This window comes from Canis aureus, chromosome 37 (genome assembly GCF_053574225.1).
Source record: "Canis aureus isolate CA01 chromosome 37, VMU_Caureus_v.1.0, whole genome shotgun sequence".
Taxonomy (NCBI): domain Eukaryota; kingdom Metazoa; phylum Chordata; class Mammalia; order Carnivora; family Canidae; genus Canis; species Canis aureus.
This window is the reverse complement of record NC_135647.1, coordinates 23405506-23417374: the sequence shown is the minus strand read 5'-3', so window position 1 is coordinate 23417374 and position 11869 is coordinate 23405506. Positions and strand designations below refer to the sequence as shown.

General features: G+C 45.5%; 1 long non-coding RNA gene across 4 annotated transcripts; it reads left to right on the top strand.

The window, feature by feature from the left end:
- The first annotated feature begins 270 nt into the window (after positions 1–270).
- Positions 271–11794, top strand: LOC144306340 (uncharacterized). 4 transcript variants are annotated; one of them, XR_013373408.1, is made up of 6 exons: positions 271–824; positions 1105–1296; positions 6831–6929; positions 7011–7118; positions 8146–8320; positions 8500–8919. It is a non-coding gene; the product is annotated as an uncharacterized LOC144306340 (long non-coding RNA). The 4 variants fall into 4 exon arrangements; XR_013373407.1 differs by lacking the exons at positions 6831–6929; positions 8500–8919 and adding an exon at positions 11352–11794; XR_013373409.1 differs by lacking the exon at positions 6831–6929 and having other exon boundaries at positions 7014–7118.
- Positions 11795–11869: the final 75 nt, after the last annotated feature.

Here is an 11869-nt window from a genome sequence, read left to right as displayed (position 1 = left end):
GGCGAGGGCCAGGTGCGTGCGTGGCGGGGCGAGGGCCAGGTGCGTGCGTGGCGGGACGAGGGCCAGGTGCGTGCGGGGCGGGGCGAGGGCCAGGTGCGTTGCTGGTCGGGGCGAGGGCCAGGTGCGTGTGGGGCGGGGCAGGGGCCAGGTGCGTGCGGGGCGAGGGCCAGGTGCGTTGCTGATCCTGGCGAGGGCCAGGTGCGTGCCGGGCGGAGCGGGGCCAAGTGCGTGCGTGGCGGGGGCGAGGGCCAGGTGCGTGCCCGCGGGGCGGGGGCCAGGTGCGTGCGGGAGGCGTCGCCAGCGCACTTTGCCCGCCGTGGGGCCGCGGGTTCTGGGCGGGGCTGGCTGGCCTTGCCCGCGGGCCCCCAGGGAGGTGAATCAGGAGGGCGTGACCCTCCCGAGGCCTGCGGCCAGCCAGCCCTTGCCGCGGCTCCGTGGAGACCGGGGACCCTGTCCCAGCCGCCAGAGAAGTGCCAGCCCCTGGTACGGGGCCACAGCTGTACAGTGCAGGACAGAAATTTGGGGGGGTTTTTTGGGGGTGGGAGAGAACTTGCCGCCTCCCTGCCCCGCCCCAGGTGCCCAGCAGGGCCGGGCTCTGGGTCGGAACCCTGCGGTCGTGACTCATGGTCACGAGTGAGGATCCAGAGTGGGCCTCTAACCCGCAGAGCCGCCCGGGCCCCCGGGGCAGAGATTTTAAGTGAGCAAACTCCGTCCAGACTCTGCAGCCTGCTGAGCCACGTGGCATTAAACTCCAGGGCACTGACCGTGAACCGCACAGCACAGGAGATCCACGTTTGCCATCTTGGAGCGGGGACAGGGCTCAGGTGACTGGAGGAGGGGGAAGTGCGAGTCACCTTTTAACAATGAGTTCAGGGGTGCCTGGGTGGCCCAGACGGTTGAGTGTCTGCCTTCTGCTGGGTGCTGGTCCCCTGGCCGGGGGGCCTCCGCTCAGGGGGCAGGCTTCTCCCTCTCCCTGCCCTCTGCCTACTTGTGCTCTCTCGCTCTCTCTAATAAATAAAATCTTTAAAAAAATTTTTTTTAATAAAAATGAATTCAATTTTGGAAACCTCAGACTGTTCTGTGCTTCCTCCATTCTTACCCTAGGCCAGGGTTCTCAACATGGACACTATTAACATCTGAGCTGAATAATTCTGGGTTGTGCTCTGACACTGTAGAGCGGTCAACAGCATCCCTGACCTCTCTCTCCACCACATGCGGGTAGCAAACCCCATCATCCCTCTCCCAGTTGTGACTGTTTTATCTTTGGAGCAGCGAAACATAAAGGAGTACCCACAGGTATCACTCTACCCTTATCCTCTCCAATCCTTTTCAACCCAGTTTTCATAGCTTCAGGTTGATCTTTCCAGCTTACCGTTTTGCAAACATGTACTTGTGTGCGCTTATCAAAAGGGTGCTGTTCTACTAGCTACCCATCCATCCGTCTTTTATCGATCAATAGTCGGCAACTTGCTTTTTTGCCTTAACAGTAAACTTTGGAGATCTCTGTATTTGCTGCAGAGACCATCCTTATTCCTTTTCATGGCTATATCATATTCCATCGTGTGCCACTAATGGCCATTTGGGTTGTTTCCAATCTTATGTCACTGTAAATAATGCCACGAATAACCTAGTGCTGTGTTTCTCAAACTTTAACGCACATGTAAACGATCTAGGGTATTGAATGCAGATTCTGATTCAGTAGGTCCTGAGATACAGCACTTCTAACAAGCTCCCAGGTAGCTAAGGCTGCTGTTCGTCAGACCACACTTCCAGTAGCAAGATAGTGGAAATACTGTTTTGTATTAATGAAGAAATATCTATTAATCCAGATCTCTAGATGCCTAGAAATGGGATTGTAAGGTCAAAGGACAAATACACATATTTTTGTTAGTTTTCGTCAATTCATTTCCATAGAGATTGTATCATTTTGTCCTCTCATCAGCTATATCTGAGGGCTTCTTCACAGCCCTACTAACAGGGATACTTGGACATCTTTGGATTTTTACCAATCTGATAGGGGAGAAATGTTATCTCATGTAGTTTTATTTTTTTATTTATTTATTTTTAAAGATTTTATTTATGTATATCAGAGAGAGAAAGAGAAGCAGAGACACAGGCAGAGGGAGAAGCAGGCTCCATGCTGGGAGCCTGATGTGGGACTCGATCCCGGGACTCCAGGATCACGCCCTGGGCCAAAGGCAGGTGCCAAACCGCTGAGCCACCCAAGGATCCCCTCTCACGTAGTTTTAATTACCATTTGCTTTATTATGAGTGAGGCTGAACATCTTTTCATATGTTTAAAAGCATTGCCTTGGGGCGCCTGGGTGCCTCAGCTGGTTAAGCATCATGATCTCAGGGGTATGAGATGGAGCTCTGTATGGGGCTAAAGATTCTCTCCCCCTCTCCCTCTGCTCCCGAACCCTCACTCGAGTGCACATGCATGCTCCTGCTCTCTCTCTCTTAAAAAAAAGAAAAAAAAGCATTACCTCTTTTCAGTTTCTTCCTCTGAACTGTTTATGTTTATGTTTATGACTTCTGTTCATTTTTAAAATTGTTTCATCTTTTTCTTCTTGGTTCTTAAGTGCTCTTTATATAGTAGCATTAGTCCTCTGTAACATAAGTTGCAAATATTTTCTTCTCGCTTCTCATCTCTTTTTTTTTTTTTATTTTTTTATTTTTTTTCGCTTCTCATCTCTTTACTGATTTTGCTTCTGGTAGTTTCTGCATGCTTTTTTTTTTTTTTAACATAGTCAAATTTAATGATTTTTCCTTTACTGCTTCTAGATTTTTCAGAGTTAGAAAGGCTTTCTCTAGCTTATACAGTTCACCGATGTTTTCTTCCAGTATTTGCATAGTTTCATTTCAATCCCAGGTGATGGCTGGAGGAAGAGAGAGCAGGGAAGAGTAGAAGGCAAGAGTACCCCAGTCCATGTGCTGAAGGCCACACACACTTTTGTCCCTCAGCAGTACTCATTGATTCACCAGTGTCTAATGTTTAGAAAATTCACTTCAAATACAGCAATGATGTCAACAAAAAGATATGACTCCATGTGTGCCTGGGTGGCTCAGTGGTTGAGCATCTACCTTTGGCTCAGGGCGTGATCCCAGGGTCCTGGGATTGAGTCCTGCATCTCCTTCTCCCTTTGTCTCTGCCTCTCTCTGTGTCTCTCATGGATAAATCAATAAAATCTTTAAAATAAAAAAAAAGGTTTGACTCCAGAGAATGTCTTTTTCTTTCCAATCCCAGTCTAATTGGTCTCTGTTAACCCTGACTGAAAGCAAATGGCTCTGACTCTTGGCAATAGCACGGCATTTTATTTCCCCAAACTTCCCTGGATGTGGGATGTATTCAATTTCAGTTTCAAAGGACTTTGGTTGTCCATGTGAAATAGAAGTAAATGGAATCTTTTAGGTGTTTATAAAGCAGTCTGAACTTACGATCAGTAAGTTGGAAATAAACATTTAACCAAGAATCTTGATTATGATACTAAACACAGCTTATTTTACTTATGAATTTGGAATTATTACAGGTAAATATTTTTGCTGTTTTATTTTTTAAAATAATCCCCCTTTTAAATGTTGGAAATAGTAGATTGACAAAAACCTATTCAAAAAGCACGTGGCAACCTGTGTCCAGCTCATTTAACACAAGTTGATTTTGACATTAGAGTACAGCACAGTAACTCACCTGTGACCAGATCAAAGAACAGTAACTAAACCATCGCCCTGAATAAGTGTCTTCTCTTCTGCTGATACTTCAACCCTAATACAAAAGGAGAAGAAAGGAAACACCTCTCATAACTGGGAACGTGTTACCATGACACTTATGTCATGTAGTCCTGTTGTTCTCTATGTATATTCTCATAGAATATATGAGATTGTTGTGTTGTGTGGAAACAACTTCCATAAAACTGTAGAGCATTTACCATTTGCTTCATTATGAGTAGAAATGCTTACCTTGATCTCAGTGGTAGAGATGGATTTGTATTGATTTAGGCATACGTTTTAAAAACCAAGTTACCATAAATAAGCCAAGCAACACTAAGTGTCTAGATAGTCATATGGGGCCTTAGGTGAGTTAAATGGAGAAGAAGAAGCAGAAGCAGAAGAAGAAGCAGAAGCAGCAGCTGCCACCACCGCAGCCTAATGCCTTGGGTGCACCTGGGTGGCTCAGTTGCTTAAGCATCTGCCTTCAGCTCAGGTCATGATCTCAGGGTCCTGGTATGGAGCCCCATGTTGGGCTCCCTACTCAGCAGGGAGTCTGCTTCTCCCTCTCCCCCATCCTTGCTCATGTTCTCTCTTGCTATCTCTTTCTCTCTCTCAAATAAATAAAAGAACGCTAATGGATCGGACCATCCCTGATTAGGTCAATTGCTTAGCAAACCCAATTAAATTCCATGGATATTACCACACATCTGTAGTGCAAAACTATGACACTGGCCCAGAACTAGAACCTCAGCCCTCTCGTAAAGAATGTAAAATAACTTCCCAGGCAACTAATATCTGTTTGGTTTTCCTTACAGATAGTAAGGACTGCAATGTTTCCTATGAACAACATAAAAGTAATTCAAATGACATGGCAGTGGCCTGTGAACAACGTCACAATACTTAATAGTTCTTCATATCTAATGTTCTGTCAAACAAATTGTAGCAGCCTCTCCTAGAGATTCACTTGACAAACATGTTCAGGTCATAGGTCACTTCTGAAAGACCAGGTTAGCAGAAGAGAACAGAGGCCATGAACATGGAGAGTGTTGCTGGAAGGCTGATACCTGCTAAGAACAAAACCTAATTCTGTTTCTGCCCATGAAAGGTCATCAAAGAGGCTGATAAAATAACACACTGAAATCAAAACTGCAATGAGATATCACCGTACCCCTTCAGAATGGCTAAAATCAATGATAAGAAACAACCGGGGTTGGAGAGGATGTGGAGAAAAAGGAACTCTCTTGCACTGTTGGTGGGAATGCGAACTAGTGCAGCCACTGTGGGAAACAGTATGGAGGTTCCTTAAAAAGTTAAGAATAGAGCGACCCTATGACCCAGCAATTGCACGACTAGGTATTTACCCAGCGAATATAAAAACACTAATTCAAAGGGATACATGCACTCCTGTGTTTATAGCACCATTATTTACGATGGTCAACATACGGAAACAGCCCAAATGTCCCTCCATTAAAGAAGATGTGGTAATAGATGCACAATGGAATGTTACCCAGCCATAAAAAAGAATGAAATCTTGCCATTTGCAAAGACACGGACAGAACTAGAGAATGTGATGCTGAGCAAAAATAAGTCCGAGAACAACAAATACCATATGAATTTACTCATTTATGGAATTTAAGAAAACACACTAGCAAAGCACAAAAGAGAGAGAAACCAAGAAACAGACTCTTAGGTCTAGAGAACTGCTGGTCACCGGAGGTGGGTGGGCGATGGATGAAATAGACAATGGGGATTACGGAGGACACTTGTGATGAGCACCAGGTGATGTACAAATTGTTGAATCACTATATTGTACACCTGGAACTAACAGCACTGTATATTAACTAACTGGAACTAAAAGAAAAACTTAAAAGTATAAAATAAAACTTCGCCCCAAGTGGGCAAAACGTGAGAAGCAGAGATCCAAGGAGTCTGCAGGCAGTGGGTGAACAAAGGTTGCACACTCCCTTCCACTGGGAGGTGGTGACCCTCTTTCCCAGGGGAAAAACACTTGGAAAACTGAGGTCTTGATTTTTTTCTACCCCAGAAAAGCTTCTGGAATAATAGCTACAGAGCTGAGAGGTAGATGCCAGCTTCTCTGCGTTTTCTGTTTAAGGAGAATTGGGGGAGTACCCAAGACTCTGAACCCTGTACAATCGGGCTTGTGAGTGCTGGCCGGCACTGCTCCCTCCACTCTCCCTGCACCTGTACTCAAAGAGCTCGGCCTCCTCCCAGTGCATTCTGGGACTGAGGCAAAAAACCTACCTGCCTTAAAAACAAAAAAACAAAAAAAAAAAACAAAACTACCTGCCGTCTTTCCTCAAATACCTTAGCAGAAGTTTGGACACCAACCCTGGAACATTTTTGGGGTGACCATCCCCCAGCTTTCTTTCCAGACTCATAGGGAGCACGTGCTAGAGAAGATTCCTTATCCTGCTGGCATTCCTTCCCTAAAATGTGATCATAGTCCTGCAACTGAGGTAACTCCGTGGTCCTTCAAAATAGACCCAGCATTCATGTTCTTTGCCTTTGCTGTAATTCTTGGGAAAATCCACCGTGGGTTTGCCTCTTCCACTTCCACAATTAAAAGGGTAAAAGGACAGAGAGATGCAACGAGGCAATGTTCTCTCGTGCTACCTCACAGTTTTCTATCATACTGTTTTTAAAAATGAGAAAATGTGACTTTTTCTTTTTTAAGAACAAGCTACTTTTCACATTCAGGTGCTTGTATTTTGTAAATCCTCCCCCAGCAAACTCAGACTCTCAATGCCCCACTAGATAGAAGAGCTGAAAAGCCCCAAACTTCACATATTAAGCATTTATTATACTGAGGATTGTATTGTACATTAAAGCTGTAGGAGGTGACTGATTACAGGAGGTTACGACCTCCTGGAACTGACTCAAGGAGGAATCAAAACCAGGAAGAACTGGAAACCTGTTCAGCAGACGCAGGCAAGCAACATTTTTAAACAATCAGATATAACAGAAATATACTGTGTTTAGGGTCTTTCTCAGATCTATGTGTAAATCAGTAAGCCTTACTTTTTACAACCCTAACAAATTATATTTGTGATGCACAAGCACTTGGAGCACCGATTGCTAGCAGGTGCCCCTTCTCCTTGCAGCGAACAAGCTTCAGAGCAGCGGAGCAATCTGAAAGACTGCCTCCTGGACTATCGTCCTCAGTAAGACAATGAATAAAGCATTTACTAACCTACTTTGAGGTTGGTTTCTTTCAGTGGATAGTATCAGGTTTCAAAGAAATTGAGACATAAAACTGAATAAAACATGATCCTTTTTTTCAGCAGTTGAGCTGGATGCCAAGGGAGACTGTGTTTGCAGTATTCAGCAGTGGGGGGATCTGTTTCAAAGCTCCCAGTGGATGCCTGAAACTGCCTCATCCCAAACCCCAGGTATACTCTGTCTTTTCCTATAGGTACATACCTACCATACGGTATAGTTTACAAATAAGGCACAGCAAGATATTAACAACTAATAATAAAATAGAACCATTATAGCAACATATGTAATAAGAGTTATGTGAATGTGGTGTCTCACACTGAGGAGAAGTAGAGTCAAATAGGCAAGGTAGGGCTGGCCTGAAAAGGGTCCTTACGCCAATCTAAGGAGTTTGGGATTTACTGGCCAGGCAATGGGGAACCATTATAGGATTTTTAACTAAAGGAATAACATGATTCATTGATTCATTCAGTCAGTCAGTCCTTTCCCTATTCTCCCTTCCTCTGTCCCTCCCTCCGTTTCCCTTTCTGATCCTAGCATCAGCTTTTAGGATAGTTTGGATGCAGAAGAAAGTGGCAGCCAGGGTCAGTTAGGAGTCGGTTTTAGGGGCCCAGAGCACAGGCCATTTGGGCCTAAGCCTAAGTAGTTGGCAACAGTGATGATGGTGATGCAGGGAGCTAATCAGGAAGCAGAAACCATAGGATATAATGCCCAAGTGGATTTATGGGGAAGGGACAAGGAAAAGAATGGAGTTCCAGATGATTTTTAGCATTCTAACTCAGAAAATCAGATACAAGATGATATAATTAACAGAAAGAGAGAATATGAGGGGAGGAGGATAGGCTCAGGGGTCAATTAAAGAATTAGTTTGAGTCTAAAGGGCTTTATAGTGCTTGCGACACACTTAGGTGACACATTAGGTAGAAATACAGGCAAAGCTATGGGATACAGGGGCTAGAAGCCAGCAGAGGGATGTATCGGCCCAGACAAGCTTGTCCATCACGAAGGCACCTGTCTGATGACAGAAGCCGAGGCAATAGCAACCAACACTTTAAAAGATTGCTAGGGGATAAAAGCATAGGGCAAAGAGGATTTAGAAGAGCAGAAGCAACTGGGCATGAGAGAGTGAGGTCAATGGGATTAGCAGCTCATGTTGGAGGAAGCGGGGAGAGGACACTTCAAATGAAGTCTCATTCCCAGGTCAACAGTTACCTTCGTGAAGGCAGGACAACCACCACAGTGAGTGGGACTCAAGATGCAGAGACAGGTGGAGACCGCTGTCTTCAGATACTCTTTGAAGAAACTTCAAGGTGAGGACTAAGAGGGCTGGAGCTGGAGGTCAACTGGAAGGACGTGTTTCAAGGACTGAGCAGAGGTGAGCATGCCATCTGCCTTCTGAATCATCACAGTCAGAAACAGCAGGGAAAATACTAAGAAGTTGTCTGGTTTAAAGGAAAACGTGAAATGAAGAAATGATTGCTTTCTCAAGAGTACGGTGGTGAAGCAAAGCCACGCTGCTTATGTCTATCTTGACATTATTCTTTGTTATTTTAGGCCGTCTTTAATCCAAGGGCTCAGGTGACATTTGCACTTTCCAGCCCCGACATGTTAACCTAGCACCCGAAAGACAAGGTGTCCCTAGGAAGAGGCGCCATAGGAAGGGCCCAGAGGTAGGGGCTCAGAGCTGGTTCATCTACCGTGTGAATGGATCTACCTGAAGTCCAGAGGTGTTTTCCAGAATCCATGTTTCAGTTATTTTATTTCATTCATTTTATTTTTCACATATTTCTTTTGAAATCATGCTCTCTTATTTAAAATCTGAGTTAGGGATCCCTGGGTGGCGCAGCGGTTTAGCGCCTGCCTTTGGCCCAGGGCGCGATCCTGGAGACCCGGGATCGAATCCCACATCGGGCTCCCGGTGCATGGAGCCTGCTTCTCCCTCTGCCTATGTCTCTGCCTCTCTCTCTCTCTCTCTCTCACTGTGTGCCTATCATAAATAAATAAAATAAAATAAAATAAAAAACAAAAATAATAAAATAAATAAAATAAAATCTGAGTTATATCAAGAGAATCTTATTACCCCGGAGATCTGTTTAATATTCGTGATCATATGATTTTAAGAAATAGCTAAATAAAAAAGAAAGAAAAAAAAATAGCCAAATAACTGACTAGAGGTTCCTCTCTCTCCTCCTCTCTCTTACTTTTTTCCTCACAAGATGAGCTTGTCTTCTTATATGGTCTGGAATCACCTGGGTGATCCATTTCAGAATGCAAATGAAGAGAAAGGTGAATGGGAACCCTCTGTCCTGGGATAGGGTCCCCCTGGCTCTGAGCTGCCTCGCCTGGGGTCCAGGTCATCGCTGAAGGCAGCTGGATGGATTTGCGTGAGAAGCCCAAGGAACCGGTTTCCTCAAACGTTAAAGGGATTTAGTGTGCTTGGTCAGGGCAGTCCTGACGGGGGCCCTGTACTAACGAAGCTCCTAAAAAACTTTAAAAAGCAAGCAAACAAACAAAAACCATTGAAAGCAGGGCTCAACCGTTATGAGTGTAATTTCAGCCAGCCTGTGGCTGGTGCCAAGGTGTAAAAATCCCCCTCCAGACCCTGTCACCTATCACAGGGCGTGCTTTGGGAGACAGAGGCTGAAACTAGGACTTGCATTACCTTGGAAACTCAGAAGGGTTTAGTGCTGGAGGAGTGGGATTCCCATGATGATGCAATAGATTTTGCACAAAGGGCATGAGGTTTAATTTCAAAATGCAGGTTTGGGTATCACAGAATGAAAGCGAAAAGGGACATGAGATACGCATTTTCATTACTCCTACTTGGTGAAAGGCGGTCAGAACATTTTCATTCTTTTTAAACAAAGGCAGGCAGTTCCACCACTTTCTAGATGCCCGTCCGGGAGGTAGAGAACCTCAGTTCCCCATTAGGAAGGACAACTAACTATCTGTTGAGCCCCAGGAACAAAACATCAAGGGCTGAGGGAGGAGCTCTATCACCCCATCACTGTTGTGCCACATACAACTTTCTCCCGGGGCCCTCAGGTTCCAAAGGCAATATAATAAGGTCCTCACAAGGACTGTGGGGAGTTCTTATCCTATGAGTTATCGAAGTAATATGATGAGCAAAGTCTTTTGGATCATTTGCAATGGTATTCCTGGACAACCTGATGTTTGCTCATCAGCCTTAATAGCTTTATTACATGAACTACCTGCATTCATGAAATGGTGAGTGATGTCCTACCTGGGACGCCATGTCCTAACTGGTGGTATGACTAGTTATTTCATTCACTCCACAAACTTTTATTGAGCACCCACTATAGGCCAGGAGCTACGCTACACTGGCAGTATGATGACAGAAGACAAGGTCCCTGACCTCGAGATATCAAATAGATACTGTGAGATAACAGAAAACCATGTATATTGGTCTGTCCCCTGCTCTGGACAAGGAACCTCCTAAAACCTTTGTAATTTCCTAAGTGATAAGAACACTAGGAACATCTTTTGTTCTAATTGTTGGTCGTTAACTTCAGCTACTGACATAGGGCTCCTGAAATCCATGTAACCTCCTGGGTAGTAATAGTGTCTCTCTCTGATGAGGCTCTTGGAGGTGGGGTTGTGAACGGCTCCTGGATGAGAGCCCGTTGCTGGAAAGACCAAGCCATGATTGGAAACTCAGAATTTTCAGCCCCATTCCCCATCCTCTTAAGAAGGGAGAATGGCTGAAAGTGGAATTAATGACTGATCATGCCTACATTATGAAGCCTCTGCAAAAATCCAGGCAGGATGGGGTTTGGGGAGCTACCACATTGGTAGAGGGTGGTGCACCCCACCCCCAACTCCAGAAGGACAGAAGATCCTGCACCGGGACCCTCCCAGACTTTGTCCTATGTATCTTAAAAAAAAAAAAAAAGATTCTATTTATTTATTTATTTATTTGAGAGAGGAGGGGGCACAGAGAGGAAGCAGCAGACCCCCTGCTGAGCAGGGAGCTCCACCAAGGGCGGATCCCAGGGATCAATCCTAGGATCCTGAGATCTTGACCTGAGCTGAAGGCAGATGCTTAACCGACCGAGCTACCAGGCGCCCCTGTATCTGTTCATCTATATCCTTCATCTTTCAGTAAACGGGTGAATGTGTTTCCTTGGGTTCTGTGAGCCACTCTAACAAATTAAGGAATCAAGAAAGGCGTCCCACACTCAGTCACAGTTGGGCAGGGATCCGCAGACTCAGGCTGAGCTGAGCAGGGGACAGTGTTCCAAGCTAGGAGGCAGGGAAACTTGCAGGAGTCCGCACGTTGGAGGAAACCTCTAACCACTGCAGCAGCATCAACGATGAGGCAGCCCAGACTAGACACCCACGAAGGGCTTTACAGGTCACGCCAATAAATTTCTATTTTATTTTAGAGGCTGCAGAGTCTCTGAAGAATTCTGAGCTGTGGGACCCATAAGCGGAGCTCTGTCCTGGGAAGACTGCGCTGCAGGAATGTGGACAAGCGGGATGGGAGGGAGCCAAGACTGAAGAGTCAGAGCTGCAATCCTTGAAAGACCCTGATGAGCGCAGGGGCCGTGGGGGTGGAGGGGACGGAAGTATTAAAAAAACAAAACAAAACAAAATTGAACTGAGTAAACTAAACTCCTCAAGTTTACTCTAATTGGCTTTATTAAATGATTCCTGGGACGCCTGGGTGGCTCAGTGGTTTAGTGCCTGCCTTCAGCTGGGGGTGTAATCCTGGGGTCCTGGGGTCAAGTCCCACATCTGCCTGGAGCCTGCTTCTCCCTCTGCCTGTGTCTCTGCCTCTCTCTCTCTCTGTGTCTCTCATGAATAAATAAATAAAACCTTTATAAAAACAAAATGATTCCTGACTCAGGCAGTGTCCCGTCTAGCAGGTAGAGGGATGATGCTCTGTGGAATTAGACAAAAT